The sequence below is a fragment of the Thermobia domestica genome, chromosome 5, assembly GCF_964235325.1.
Source record: "Thermobia domestica chromosome 5, izTheDome1.hap1.1, whole genome shotgun sequence".
NCBI lineage: Eukaryota > Metazoa > Arthropoda > Insecta > Zygentoma > Lepismatidae > Thermobia > Thermobia domestica.
Window position 1 is genome coordinate 134,622,285 of NC_137458.1, and position 15,606 is coordinate 134,637,890.

Sequence of the window (15,606 nt, forward strand, 5' to 3'; positions counted from 1 at the left end):
TTTCTTTACTACAATTCAATTTCCCACACAAAACAAAGAGCATGGATATTTGGTACAAAATCTTTCGCTTCTTTTTAACACATCACGGCGCTGCAATCGGAGCAGAAATGCTGGGGAAAATGTTACGAAATAGAGCAGGTTCTATCGACAAGAAATGCTATAGGATATGCCATGGCATGGGAAATGCTATAGCATTTGCTACTTTACACGGTAGGATATCGATGATACGATTTTTGCTATGAGAAATGCTACGATAAATGCTTCCGTCTAAAACTAGCCTTACATTATGAACAATAGTTCACGAGAACTTAATTTTGTTGTCACAGCAAAGTAGAAAAGATGTCGAATCGTAAGCTCTGGAAGGCATGAAGTGGAAAAATGAAAATGATTCCCGTACCTCTCTTTTACGTTTCGTCTATTATAAATAAAGTTATTTCTGTAGTTTAATTATGATATGTGAATGAAAGGAATGAAGATCTGTTAACAGATTTATTTAACAAATAATAAACAATGTCACATTCTGCATTTTGCTATTACAAGGCACTGTTATGGAGAATATTTAATTCTATTAGATATATAAGTGCCATTAGCTTAAACAGATATTTCTAAACAAAAACACAATGATAAATGGGAGCCAAATGAGATTAATATTCTCAGAACAAATGTACTAAGTGAACATGATATTGCATGAATGATAAGTTTGAATGCTCAGTAGTATTAATGGTTAGCGAAGCCTGTCGTTGGAAAACCTTCCAACAATCTGGCATAGCCAATGTCATCGTAAAAATAAACAGTAAGGAAAAGGAAGGACAACTTACTGACCAGGAGAGTATGGTGCCATTCTTGTAAAACCTCGAAGCGCCTATTCAAGATTTGGTAGTCGAATCATAAGTTGTTGTTAAAAGTGAGGTTTTTTTTATATGATTGCACTGAGAAAAAAAATTGTAGGTGTCGTACTTAAAAAGATAGGTTACATGCGTAATTCCTGTAGTTTTTGGACTTAACGTACAGCAGACGTATAACTGAAAACGTATGTTTTATAATACTTTCTGTATAAGTGCTCCATCTATACGTACTTTCTGTATGAAACAATGTAGGCGGTCAGGATCTCACATACAAATGGACGTATATAACATATAGCTGACGAAGGTAACATAAGTATATGCGTGTGATATACGGAAAACAGTTAGATGTCAGACATCCTGCAACGGCATGATGTAACATCTAAGGGCAGTGCCTATGTTGCATAGGGATAACGTATGCTCCGTACTGATTTCTATAGTAAGCAAAAGGATACCGTATATTTGTACAGTATACCGCTGTCCGGAGAACGGATTTTTCTCAGTGTGTGGTAGGACACTTTCCCTTTCACTAGAAGTTGTTTACAATGATTTGTAAGGCTGATGAAATACCTTGTTTCTAAAGAATATTGCTATTGCCTTTTTATGTTTAAAAGTGTATCTTAAAGTTTTAATTATACTCAAATAAAATTCTCAATTTATATTACACAACACACTTAGATTACGGAAAATGTAAATCTAACTTGACAACATAAAAACTTGCTGAAAGTATGAAATGTTACTGTTTCCGAATAAAAGAAGTAAAATCATAAATTATCCTGGATAAAGAGCTTGAGTCAATGTAGAAAAAAAAATGCTCATCCATAACAAATGTAGCGATGGGAAGCAGAGGACTATGGGAAATTCCATAATGAAGTTGTAGGCAAAATGTATTTCCAAGCAGGAACAATACAACATAGTTGAAGCTGCAAAGAATGAACTGCATGGGATTAGCAAAACTCAAGACTTGAAGGTATTTTTTCGCAAAAAGAACCGGGGCCTTAGAAGTTGGAGATGCAACTAGTGTGACGGATCTGAAGTTTGTCGTGAAAACAAAGTATGCTCACTTGGTGTCTATAGACGTTGATGACTTCTTGAAGTATAAAGTACTTCTAGTAAACCGAGGAAGTCTAGCATTTTTCAACATTGGAATGACGAATGTTGTCAGATTCAATTTACTTGTATACCACTTCTTCACGCCTTAAAATGTCAACAAATTGAAAGACAGATTTTGATATGCAATTACCTTTTTTGATGTTGGATTAAAGACACGTTTTTCAGGTGCTAAATTTGTATATATAAATATATATATATATATATATATATATATATATATATATATATAGAATTGACTATAAAAATGTCAAAATTATATTAGTGACATAACATAATTATTAAGATAATTTTCATTCCACCGAATTTCCTCCAAAAACTTTTTTTTTTTGCCAAAACTCGTAGACGTACTAATAACAACAGAGCGAGGTAGCCTAGTGAATAGTGTTCTTGCCTCACAATTGGGAGGTCTTGGGTTAGAAACAAAAGGCTAAGGTGTTTTCTAACGCTTTCCTCAGTTCGATCAGGTGAATGCTACAATGTCGTCTTCAAATACAGGTCCTGGTCAATTTCTTTCTCTTTCCTTTCTTATTATTGTTAGTGTTGTAAATTACTAACAATTCTAGATTAAATTACCCTTAGAGGCTGTATACGGAAATCGGTTAAATAAATAAAATCATTAAATTACCCTTGGAGGATATACCCGGAAATCGTTAAATCAATAAAATGATTAAATTAGCCTTAGAGAAAGTATCTGGAAATTGATTAAATAAATAAATGAAACATCTGAAAATCGGTTAAATAAATAAAATGATTAAATTAGCCTTAGAGGTTATATCTGGTAATCGGTTAAATCAATATAATTATTACACTGGCCTTAGAGGTTGAACTTAGAAATCGATTAAATAAATAAAATGATTAAATTTTTCTTAGACTGTACCCGGAAATCGGTTAAATAAATAAAATGATTAAATTAGCTTTAGAGGCTGTATCTGGAAATGTTAAATAAAAACGTTTTATAGAAAATACAATTTGGATCAATCCCAATGTAATATAAAAGTTAGTGTGGTGGTACTGCACATATACTATACACCCTTTAAAATAAACTTTATAAATAACATACATCACATTTTTTGTCCTCCTTTCCTGTACAACTGTGTTGTCACTTTCCGTATGATAAATATATCAAAGACAAGTAGACTCTTTATTAACGTCAGGCAGGCAGAACTGACAGCTTCCCTATTCCACATTAAGAGATAGAGGAAATCGCAGAAACACTGTAGGGGGCCTGTTCTGTTTCTCCATAGTCGGTCACTTGTGAAATTCTCACACACATATACACACACATCAAACTCAATGAGCCCATTCAAGCAGGATGTGCCGTTTTCTCCCGCTGAAAATGTCATTCATTTTGCTCACACGAAGAAGGCTCGTTACAAAATTTACTCCTACGTTGGTACTTACTTTGAGTTTGTAATGTTGTTAATTGTTATATGTATGTTATGTTTAAATCTGTAAAACAACCCATAAATTATGTGTATATTAAAGAACACTTTCGTAGTTCTCTATTTTATGTATGTTTAGTTTAAAGGAAAATCAAGCTACTCACCTTTTATTTGTGATGAAGATGCCGGTATGTAGATTCCATTTTGCTCTAACTACATGGGCTGTTCAAATGGAATCCAAACTTTCTTGTCAATGAAGAACGTGAAAACAAAAAGAAAAAAACACCTATTCAGAACTTGTTTCTTCAAAATACTACCTTGTGGTGTCTACACATGGTCCCAGCTTTTTTTTCCAGTTCAGAAATGCCTGTGGGAATTCCAGTTCTGGAATGGCAGAAAGACTGAACTAGAAGTGAGGAATAAGCACCTGGATTATCGTGATAAACAATCAATAGTTTGTTCAGTGAGGAATAAGCACCTGGATTATCGTGATAAACAATCAATAGTCTGTTCTGCAACATCTCTGGCCTATAGCACTGCACCTGCAACTTTTCTGTTACACAATGTCAAACAAGGAATATTACATTTATTATGAATCAAGTTTTAGAAACTACGAATGATCAAACAATATGGTTTACATCACTGGGATTTACTTTCAATGCTTTTCTGATTCATGATTAGGATTCTTCGGCCCACTATGATAAATAAGAATTCGTTCTTACATCGTACCAGTACATCTACGTTTAACTACCAGTGATAACTAGTTTCAAGACAGTTGCGTCAGCGTGGAAACATACGTGATTTGAATTTCACCTTAAGCTGTAGTCCAACGCTTCATATATCCTTTCACTGAACGGGAATTAAAGCAACCTATAGTTTAAGCATCAGCCTCCAGCATTACAATCAAACCAATAACATTGCAATCAAACCATTGCTGCTTTGGCGATGAAACATGAACGAGATACATACCTCTGTTTTTGAAAGTTCTCTGTAAGATAAGTGTGCAGTGTTTGGGTGCTAAGTCACGCGATAAAGTAATTGTGTTCCCGATTAAGAAGCGAATCAAAGGGCTAATACTAGAAAGTAACAAACCATACAATACTCAATTCGAAAACGAATAACCAAATATTCCAGTTAATCTATTTGTGTTGGTTTGAATATGGGCAAAAGAGATCTTTCGTCGTGTGTTGAGTGAGTGCAGATGCTATAGAACTCAGAGTAAACGTTGCAGTCATTATCCTTATTCAAATTTTGTCGTAGCCCTTTGAACTCGAATGTGTGTTCCCTCTATGTTCATCTATCTCATAAAGAAAGAACAATTATCTTCACTTTATCATCTTCTTGCAGTACCCAACTCATTCTAGTTGAGCATTTTCCTAGCCCTCACCCGAACTTAATTCACTCAACGCCCTTATATATAGTGCATTAATTGGCCCTTACCTTCAAAAAATAGGCTTATACATGCCCTCACGCTCATTCGCCCTCATCATTACTCAACTCACCTTCAAACAATATTTATGCCGGTATCCTCAGGCACACTCACCTTTACCATCATATACTGAAATATGGGTTATCATCACGAGACAAAATCAGTAAGCATATCTCTCTGTATAGCATGTTTATATGCAGAAAAAGTAGTGTACAATGGTTACTTTTAAAAATACAATCCTGCTTCCTTTTGTCACATAAATACTGAGTGAACCTAAAAGATGTGCACAAACTCCGGAAGCTGATTCGTAACATCAAAAGAAGGCAAAAGGTCATTTTTGTATATTGCCGAATTCCGCGTCGTGTAAGAGTGATAGGGGTGCCAACTTGGAATCAAAAATCGAATCGTGGCAATTGCAACGGAACAGAAAGATGTGCACATACTTCGGGAGGTGATTCGTAACGAGTGTCAAAGGTGCCAACTTGGAATCGAAACTCCAATCTTGACAATACACCGTTTCGATTCCAAGTTGGCAACCCTGTCACTCGTACACGACGCGAAATTCGACAACATGTAAGAGGACTTTTTGTCTTCTTTTGATGTCACAAATCACCTCCCGGAGTTTGTACACATCTTTCAGATTCACCCTGTACACATAATATACTATATGTAGATTTCTATATCCTAGGTAACTTAATAACTATTACTGTACAAATTTGTATCACAACCATTTTTGTTCTCTTCTTTCTTACCGTATTTCTGACCAGTACAAATTATCTTACCGCTATAGCTGGGATTGGTTCCAGTTTTTATAGCTAGTCTTACATTTCGTTACTATGTTCCAAGAATGTGACTTGTAATTAAAACAAAATAATTGAGAACAATTTATAATAATTGCACTAATCCATTGTGGTTACTAACATCTTAAGCAAAACACCTTTTTAACTTGCAGGAGAAACCAAAGTTTAAACAGGTTGACGTGGCACACATTTTGAAGTAACATTGGTTTCATGAAGACCCCAAGCGTTAAAGGATGAAAAGGCAAGGTTATTATAAGAAGAGTGTAAAGCGCAAGCGACTTCTGTTTGTAGTTTCCAAAAGACGAGAGATACTAAGGCTACCGGCAACGGGTGCGAGCAGCGAAGGGTGAAATGAAAGGCCCGAAGAGAAGAAGAAGAAGAGGAAAGAGCGAATAAGAGGGACCTACATGCAGGAAATTAAGTATGTCACTTACAAGCCATTTAGTCGTCGTTTGGGGTAACACCATTAGTGGCTGTACTCCGAAAACTCTCTCTTAGGAACAGCACTTAGTGTCTTATTTGGAGAAAATTAACAGAAGAAACAACACGACGTTCACAAAAAGAAAAGGGGGGGCGGAGAGTAATGTGTAGGTGCACAACCGTCATAAGCTTTAAGTCCGGAAAGAAAGTGAGAATGAAGATGAGGGGCAAAACAAAAATAAACCAATCAACAGGTTATGTTCAACTTAAAGGCCAATCTAATCAGTGGGTAGGGTACCATCTCTTGTAAAGCTATCTATTCAATAGAGGCTGGAAACTAGTCAATGCTCACGCAGCATTCATATTAGAGGCCATTCTCAATCAACAGGTAAAAATCAAATCAAGCATGAAAATGAACTTAATCACAAGAAGAAAATAATGATTAATAGATAGGTCAGGTACAGCATGGCGCACTTTCGTCAATACTTCCGTTATTGTTTGTTTCCGGTTTTAACCGATTTAAGCCCCCTGGGTCGGAAACGTCCCACTTATATTTTGTTAATGCTAAAGCTTATATATTTGCCTCCCGGGTCATTTTAGACCCAGTATCATAATTAGCCAATGGGTGATCAGCAAAAAGAAATGACATGAAATTCTCCAAGAATAAGTCGAAAATTATCTATTTTCCAAAATAAATCAAAATACAAAACAAAAAAAAGATAAGGGCATATATGGGCTAAAATAAATGAGGACCTGGAAGTTAGATTGAGGCACAGATAAGGAATATGCAGGCAATGGCTGGGTCAAAGTACTTCCGGCATTATATTTCGGATGTGTTCCAAAGAAATGTGGGGCCTGTGAGCTACTGTAGATTGAGGCATAGACAATAAATATAAAAACAGTGGAAAGGTCAAGCGTGATGTACGTACCTCCTCAAGTACTTCCGGCATTATGTTTCGAGTGTGTTCCAAAGAAATGTGGGGGGCTGGGAGCTGCTGAAGATTGGGGCACAGATAAGGAATATGCAGGCAATGGGTGGGTCAAGCGTGACGTACGTACTTGCAGAAGTACTTCCAACATCATTTGTTTCTGGCGAGTTCCAATGAAATACGCTGCATATAGAACTTACAATGGTTAAGATTTACATGGACCTGTAAACATTACAATGAAAGGTAGATTTTTGATTCAGGAAACTTTAAAAAAGAAATAGATTGAGGGTTAGAAAAGTAAAGAAAAGTATAATATGAAAACAGATGTGAATTATATACCGGCGTATGCGTTTCTTCACCTAGCAACCATGTTGTTTGGAAACGGAATTGCAACTTTTGGAATTTTGGACTTTCATTGTCAACGGAATTGACGAAACTACTTGACTTACCCATTTCCAAAATTTTAATCTGGTCAAATGACGCATGTCTAAAAGTCTAAGAAATGGCTGACGATCCCAGTAAAAGTTTCAAAAATCAATTAAATCAACAAGCAAATGTTAAACGAAGAAGTTCGGCATTGGCTCCTTTGGAACACGTATGTAGATCGAGATTCAGACGAAACTACTTGACAGCCATTTCCAAAATTTTAATCTGGTCAAATGACGCATGTTTAAAAGTCTAAGAAATGGCTGACGATCCCAGTAAAAGTTTCAAAAATCAATTAAATCAACAGGCAAATGTTAAACGAAGAAGTTCGGCATTGGCCTCTTTGGAACACGTATGTAGATGGAGATTCAGTTGTTGGTAGGAGGTATAATTCGGGTATCATATTGAAGTGTAGATTCACTTGTCATACGACCTCAGCGCTGAAAAATGCATGAACACAAGTAAAACGCAACGTTTAACTAAACTAGATTATGAACTTAGTTTCATTACAGTTAGTATCAAACTTATTAATCAATGGTGAATAGTTTAGAAATAATTCTGATGCGTTAGTAATCATCAATACATCAAAGCTAAGCAGAAAGCTAAAAGAAAATTTTAGGGGTGGAGTATATTTATATATACAAATACATATAGGGTAGGCCGCGAAAAAACAATTGTTCACTTTCATGGAACATCCGTCCCCTTTAGCCTAAAGGGCATAGGGTCTAACCGTGAAACGTTAAACTAAGAAAACCTAATGTTGCAAACTCGCATAGCCTGCGTTCGAACCGGGAACCTCTCTCACCAGAGGCGAGCGCTTTATCATTTTTGAAATATAAAGTTAACTTATTATCCAAACATTTCTCAATGACTTTATGCTTTTAATATCAGTATTTGACCTTATTTCATTTTATTTCCCATTCCGTTGTCTACTTGATATGGCAGAAACATGAACACGAAATATTGAGGACAGTTAAAATTCCAAAGGCTCTCCCACCGGGAATCGAACCCGGGACCAACTACACTAATAATGTATGCTCCAACCACTAAATCAGCCAGGAGGGTACCACTGAGTCACGGTGCCCAATAATAATAATAAATTATTTTATATCATAAGTCTGAAGGGTGTTTACGAATTTCGAAAGACTAAAAAAAAACATAGCCTATCATTTGATTACGTTACTAAAATAAAAGACTTGTGACAATATATATACATAAGAACCTTGCCGTTATCTTCTACGATGAACATCATTAACTCGAAATACAGTCTTTCATTAAACTATTCAAACATCATGCTGCCAAAGATCTTAACACTATAATTACATTGCGATTATGGAACATACCTTTGCGTACCTCCATCTCAGCAAAATTCCTTTAGATTTTCTGTCTTCAACGTGTAGGTGGGTAAACAAACCCAAGAGAGAGAGAGAGAAACTGATGGAGGGAGGAACAAGGGAAATGTAATGAAATGTAAAGGTACAGTAAATCAATATATAGCACCTGTTTGTTTTGAAAAGTTTTTGACAAGCGGTAATTGAGCGACAAAACCGATGTTTACTTACATATTATTTCCGGAAGATACCTAAGTATTGATTAAGCAAAAGCAGAACAAAAGTCTGTTTTCCACTTCAATGCATCGCTGCATTTAAAATAACTTAAGTTTTTTTTTTTTTTTTTAATATGTATATTTCGTCTCTTATAATTCAACGGAATTATGCTTCAATGAGGTGATACTTCAGATAAAGAATAACTTCATTAATTCTTTGTACGAAGTTGTAATCTCTCAAACTATGAATTATTTACTAAATATAGGTTTCTGAGTGGGGATAGTATAACTAGCCTCAAGGCTTTCTCAAATAACGCCACAATCTTTTATAGTAAACTAGTTGAAATGTCCGTTCTTTGCAAGGGGAGAAAAGGTTTATGGGAAATATTTGAATCCCCTTCACTTTTAGAATATTTATTTCAATGTGTGTGTGTGTGTAATGATGAAAAAACAGAAGATACTCTACTTTTGGTATGAATATTGAAACACCCTACCCCCACAGAATGCGTCTTTAATACAATTTAATATGATTTAAAAACCCAGCTTGAAGTATGTACTACCGGTATCTTCTAAAAGTCACTTCAAACAAGTCAAACATTTTCCTGAACTCGAAAACTACGAATTGAATACAAATTTCAGTCATTTCTGACAATATTTTATTTTTTGCCTCAACTCACCCTCTGCCGATAGGAATTAACTTGGACTTAAACGGCATTGGGTGCGTCACAATTCATCTCAGTGACCCTGAAAACTATGGTTTACATACCAGTATCAGTCGTTTTGCATTATTTTTACATGTCATTTTTACACAAAAGTTTTCGTTCGATATGTAAATTTAAAATATACATACTCGTATAATAACCTGACAGTCCAATTTGAAAAAAAAATAAAACTTTATCTTGGGTTGCCAAAATTGTTAACGTGCCTGAATTACAGAGTGTGTCCAATGATGTCAAATAATATAATTTTCGTTCCTTATTTAATGTTTTGAAATGACCTTTACAAGGGCATATCATGATAAATGGTTCACCCGATATATATAAAAATATGACATTTATGATATTATTATAGTTCGTTGCATGAACCAGATACACTTCCTTTTGGAATACGATTTTATTTAATTAATATTCAATATTGAAACTGACAGATAATTCTATTGCACGTGCAACCGCTAGTTTAGGCGTCGTCTAATCACTAATGATCATTTCTAAATTGTGCCCGTTTTCTATCTTCATAATGCCGAACAGTAGAGCCTTCATTTGTACAGTTTTTTAGTACAACGACATTCTGAATTATTGTTACCTGTCACTTTTCGCAACGGAGAAAAAACAATAAACATAGTCATTAAGACAAAGAATCAATTCGACTTCCTTGTTCTAAGCAATTACCTGATTTTATTAGTGATAGTGAGCATTACAAAATGGCGTGTAGAATATTTACATTGATTACTTGAGGGTATATATATATGAAAGTGTTGAAAAGGTTATTATTGTTTTTAATCTCTGAATTGAAATTACCGTTATAAAAAAAAATGTCTCATGCTATACGGTCATTAATTCTATTGTTTTAAGAACGAAACATTTCTTGTCTCATGTCCAATCATATTTTTTTTTATTTAATTGACCCTTTTTCAAAAATATCATTAGAATTGCTCTTATGATTTACGTGTACAATTAAAATATTAGAATAATTAATAATTTCAAAAACTTTCACACCTTCTGTTAATGAATAATTTATGTATTTTTAAAAAATCTGTTAATAAATCTGTATATTAAAATGCTAAAAAAAAAGTTTGTGCCCAATCCTTTCGACAGTGAGTGCTCGGGAACCATAGGCTCTAGGAAAATGCCATTTTCAATGATTGATTGCAAATTTTATGTAGATTGTCCAGTTGTAAGTGAATATTTAGAAAACATGGCCGTTATTTCTTTATTACATTTTTAAGGATACACTGGAAATGTTGAAATTTTTAAAAAGTGATGCATCATATCCTATGAGTTATACATCCCAACACCACATCTTTGTATACAGGGGTTGTATAGCTCTCAGGCGTTTGCTTCATGGCCAAATGATAATGAAAAACGAAAAATAACCATTTCTCCAGTCTCAGATAAAGCTTTATTGTTTAGAGTGTTTTGCCCAATGAACACCATATATCATTGACATTATAATTAATTGTGTGTGTAATGCATTTGCTTATTATATACTGCATCCAGGAAGAAAGAAAACACTGATCATACATGAAACAGAAAATCCAATCATAAGTAGGCTCAAATCTTGCAAACGGTGCAAGATATTGCAAAAATAATTGAAAAAACTCTTCCTTTTATTGTAGACCTACCTTTTGCCGATTTTTATCAAGATGTCTTTTACTTGTGTCTGTAAAAGGACATGTACAGATGTTGTGAGGAATGACAAAAAGATTCATGCTCATATATGAATGATGAGGCATGGTGTTGAGAGCGTGAGTCCAGCTAGTATGATAATCTTTTTTGTTCTTCGATAAATTCTTCCTAATCGTTTACTGTTTACAGCTTACTGTTATTGCATTACTACCTCGTTAAACTTTATTTCGTACATTTTTTTAAATGTGAGTAATGATACTTCTTTTCCGGACGTTGTTCCAGAAAATTTTGTGTCTGGAGAAGGTTAAAATGTGATGGGATTATACTGGGAATCGGACTTGAACATAATTAGACTAAGAAAGTATATACTGATCATTGTTTTAACATTATGTGCTGAAGGACTTGTCCTGCACAAGAGTGGTGACATATAATCGTAATTTTGTTTATATTAGCTTTACGAGATGGGAAAGGGACAGTTGGACAACTTCGAGAGGAAAGGAAACAGTATTTCTTTCATAAAAATATGTTTGGAATTAGTAGTGCTCTCTTCCACCTTGAGCACCTCTGTTAGAGATAGCGATTTGCTTTCTTAAGCTTATTTTGGTTTAATGATTTAGTATAAAGAGATTTTTTTTAATTTTAAATTACAAAACGGTAAAACAAGATACTATGTTGCTTCGTTGAAATTTTAGTACGTAACTACAGCCTTTAAATTGAAATTAAATGAGATCAGTAAGTTTAACGTCCCACGTTATACCCTTTAGACCAGCGTTTCAAAATCTTTTTCAACTTGCGGCACACTACAAATGTAACTTGAATTTTCGCGGCACATTCACATATATATATTATTTGTATATATGAAATACCGTGATATTTTTTTCTGTCTTGATCTTGTCACAGAGAAAAAAGCTCGATGTCTGGTTTTCCTTTGTGGCAAATCATTATGCTTATTGTTCATTCTAATTTAAAAATAGTAAACAATTGCAGTGAAATATAGGACTCGGTTTTTTTTTTTAATCCACTTTCTCTTTCGAAAACTGTATCCAACCTTTCACTAAAAAGGAAGATCACTAAATAACGAACGAATAAACAAGACTCTTGCACTTTTAAAGACAAATATAGGTAATTTTTACGCGTGTTTGCTTTGTCAAAAGGATTGAATGATATTTTAAAATTTCAAGTTATGAAATAAACTGCAACAACAATGAAGCAATAATGGTCATGACAATGATAACAAATACTTTTCTCAACATAAAAAAATATACAGAAACATTTTTAGATTCATAGTAGAGATTCATAGTAATGTGAAACACAAATATATATTTTTCCTTATGTCTTGCCATTTGATTCCTATAAAATTAACAATTTTGTTTCGATTACCTCGCGGCACACCAGCTACCTATTCGCGGCACACTGGTTGGGAAACGCTGATTTAGACTAACAGAGACGGATGATTAAAGCAAGTGTAAGATGATGGAAGAATTGGTGGCCTAATAGTAAGAAAGTGGGAAAAAAGGGAGTAACCCGAGAAAACCCACACACACGATGTTGTCCATCACAAACAGGCCGGGGATCAAACCAGGAACCCCATGCACAAGAGGTAAGTGCTCTACCACCGAGCCACCGTGCCCCCACTACAGTTTTTTTTTTAAATAAATGAGTTCTTGCAGTTTCAAATTTTACTTTGCTTCTGTAAAATCATGTTTTAATGGTTTTTCTAAAAATATATTTTTCATACTTTTGTCTATAGTTTCATCCCACCACTATGTATTTTTACGTGAAACTTAACAAAAATTTTAAAGTAAAACCGTTGTCAATAAATAATTATATATTATTATATACGATAGTAGAAGTAACTTACTCATGAGCACCCAGGCCACACTATTATATTTAGAAATGTAAAATTTTGACAGAAAATTCATTTTGTACGGAACCAAAAGGTAAATTTTCAAAACACGTAGCATAAGAAAGCTAAAAAGGGAGGGGTACTGAAAAATAGTCTATCTCATGAATCCCTTAAGCTTGTTCGCGATTTTAATTCCTCTTAAAATTACCTGATCGCGTGCTTGAGCGCTTTTCGAAAATTCCGCAAATAAAAGGGGGAAAGAGGGACAATTCATATTATATTAAAAATAATTTCTCAATGCTTATTCAGAAAATACATACAGTAAAGATTCGTTTAATTTGTAGTTATGAAATTAGGTATTGAATTCCTAACTAAAAATAGGGTCTAAAGGAATAAATGATGCAGCTCTTTCGATATTCCAGTGATAAGGAGAAGAGCGAAGAGAACAAGTTTTATAATGCTTTATTAAAATTTCCGATTCTTTATTCAGAAAATGTCTAATGTGAGGTGTATTGTTTAAGTTAGAAGTGGCTTTTTAAAAATCTAAACTCTAAATTTTAAAAATAAGAGATTTGTTCCAGAGTTTTCTTAAATTCTACTCTTCAAACAAAAGTGGGGAGGAGCTATCTACACTGTTATGTGAAATAGTAAAAATGATTCGCTCATCAACGCCTAGGGCATACTAACATGAAACTTAAGTTTCGGACAGAGATCTCATTTTGTTCACAGAGCAAGAAATAAGAAAGTTTATTATTATTATTATTATTTCCTAAGGGTATGAAGAGGTTTTAAATTTTATATTATTAAAATTTCTGATTTTTCATTCAAAAAGTTTCAAATGTGAGTATTTGCTTGAGTTGATTAAAAACATGTAGTTTTTTTTTTTTTTTAAGCACTGTTTAGCGTAAAATGCTGTTGACTTTATGATTAACGACTTTATTAGCAAGTTAATTACGTCATGTCTCTCTTAAACTTCTAGATGGCATTGTAAATATTTCGTTTCGTGTGGTCTTGCATGTTTTGCCACGAATCGACCTAACCCAAGTTTTTTCTCGATTCCATAGTCGGGATGGCAACGTTTAACTGGGCCAAGATTCAGTTCTTCGTGGTTTTCAGTGTACCCGAGAGATGGAAAATGGACTAAAACATTTCAAGATTGTTGCACGGCGTAGATGCCACTAAATCTGGATATGTTTGTTGTTTTACTGCATTTTAAAAATTGGAAGAGAAATATTTAAATTTTACGATAAACACACACGCACATACACACGTATATATATACAGACAAGAATCCAAGGGGGGGCTATAGGGGCTATAGCCTCCCCTATGATGCTCAGGTATACTCTGGATAAAATGGGCTTCGATCTTGCGTTACACTTGATAAAGCCGCAAACTATGGTTTAGCCCCTCTCTTGACCATATTCTGGATCCGCCACTGTATATATTTTTTCTATATATATAAGAAATTTATTTTTATAAGGTGGAGCATTACAGGAGGTTATATAAAATATTCTGAATATAAAATCTTCATTTAAAATGCACGAATATAATTTGCAGCGTTTTCGAAAACTCCTTCTCTAGAGGGTTAAAGGGATGCAATTTCTGTAATATTCAAATTTCCAGTTTTATATTTATTAAACATTTTCCGAACTGTATGAAGAACGAGAATTCTACTAGTGAATACATACAGGCGTACATTAGAAAACATCGAACAGTGTTATGCACCAGAAACTCACGGTCTGTGATTGAGCACTCTAGAACTCAGGTACCATGCTGTCGACTCGGTATACTGTTTGTACACTAAATCTTCACAACATGTAACTCTTTTATTATTTTTTTTATAGTATCTTCCTTAGAAAAGTAAACAACGATAATAACCTTGTCTATATTTTTGTTTTTTTATTGATATCTTTTTTCTTTCTTTCTTTCTTTCTTTTTATCGTTTTCGATCTATATTTGATCCTGTACTACACAACTGGTAGAAAATAGTTGCTTTTAACTGGGTACATATTTCTTTATTCTGTGGGAGAAAACGCTCGCCAATACCCGAAAGGCTTCAATTCCCATTCTGGGACACGAATCTGATAAATCCATTTCGCCGTCTCTTTCTTCTTTCATAAACTATGCATGATGGATGAGATTGCTTTTTTTTTTTTTTTTTTTTTTTTTTTTTAACCGAAACCTATAAACTTCTCTATTCGTTTACCGAGATTTTTACATGATAAAAAAGAGGAAAAAGCAAAGGAGAGATTATCAACTTTCAATGCAAGCGATCTTTTTTCCAGTTTTTATCCACAAGAAAGATATTGGACATTATTTAATCTAATTATTAGTATATATGGATGTATTTTTTTTTACAAATGATAGTAATGAGATAATGACAAAGTTTTGCGCAGGTGCAAAACAACGAAACGTTAATCCTGCACTCTACAAGTGAAGAAGGGGTTGGGGCAGGAGAGAGCAGGGTTGCCAATGAGCACATTGTGGTTCGCAAAATGGAAAATTATATGACGTAATGAGTTATAGTG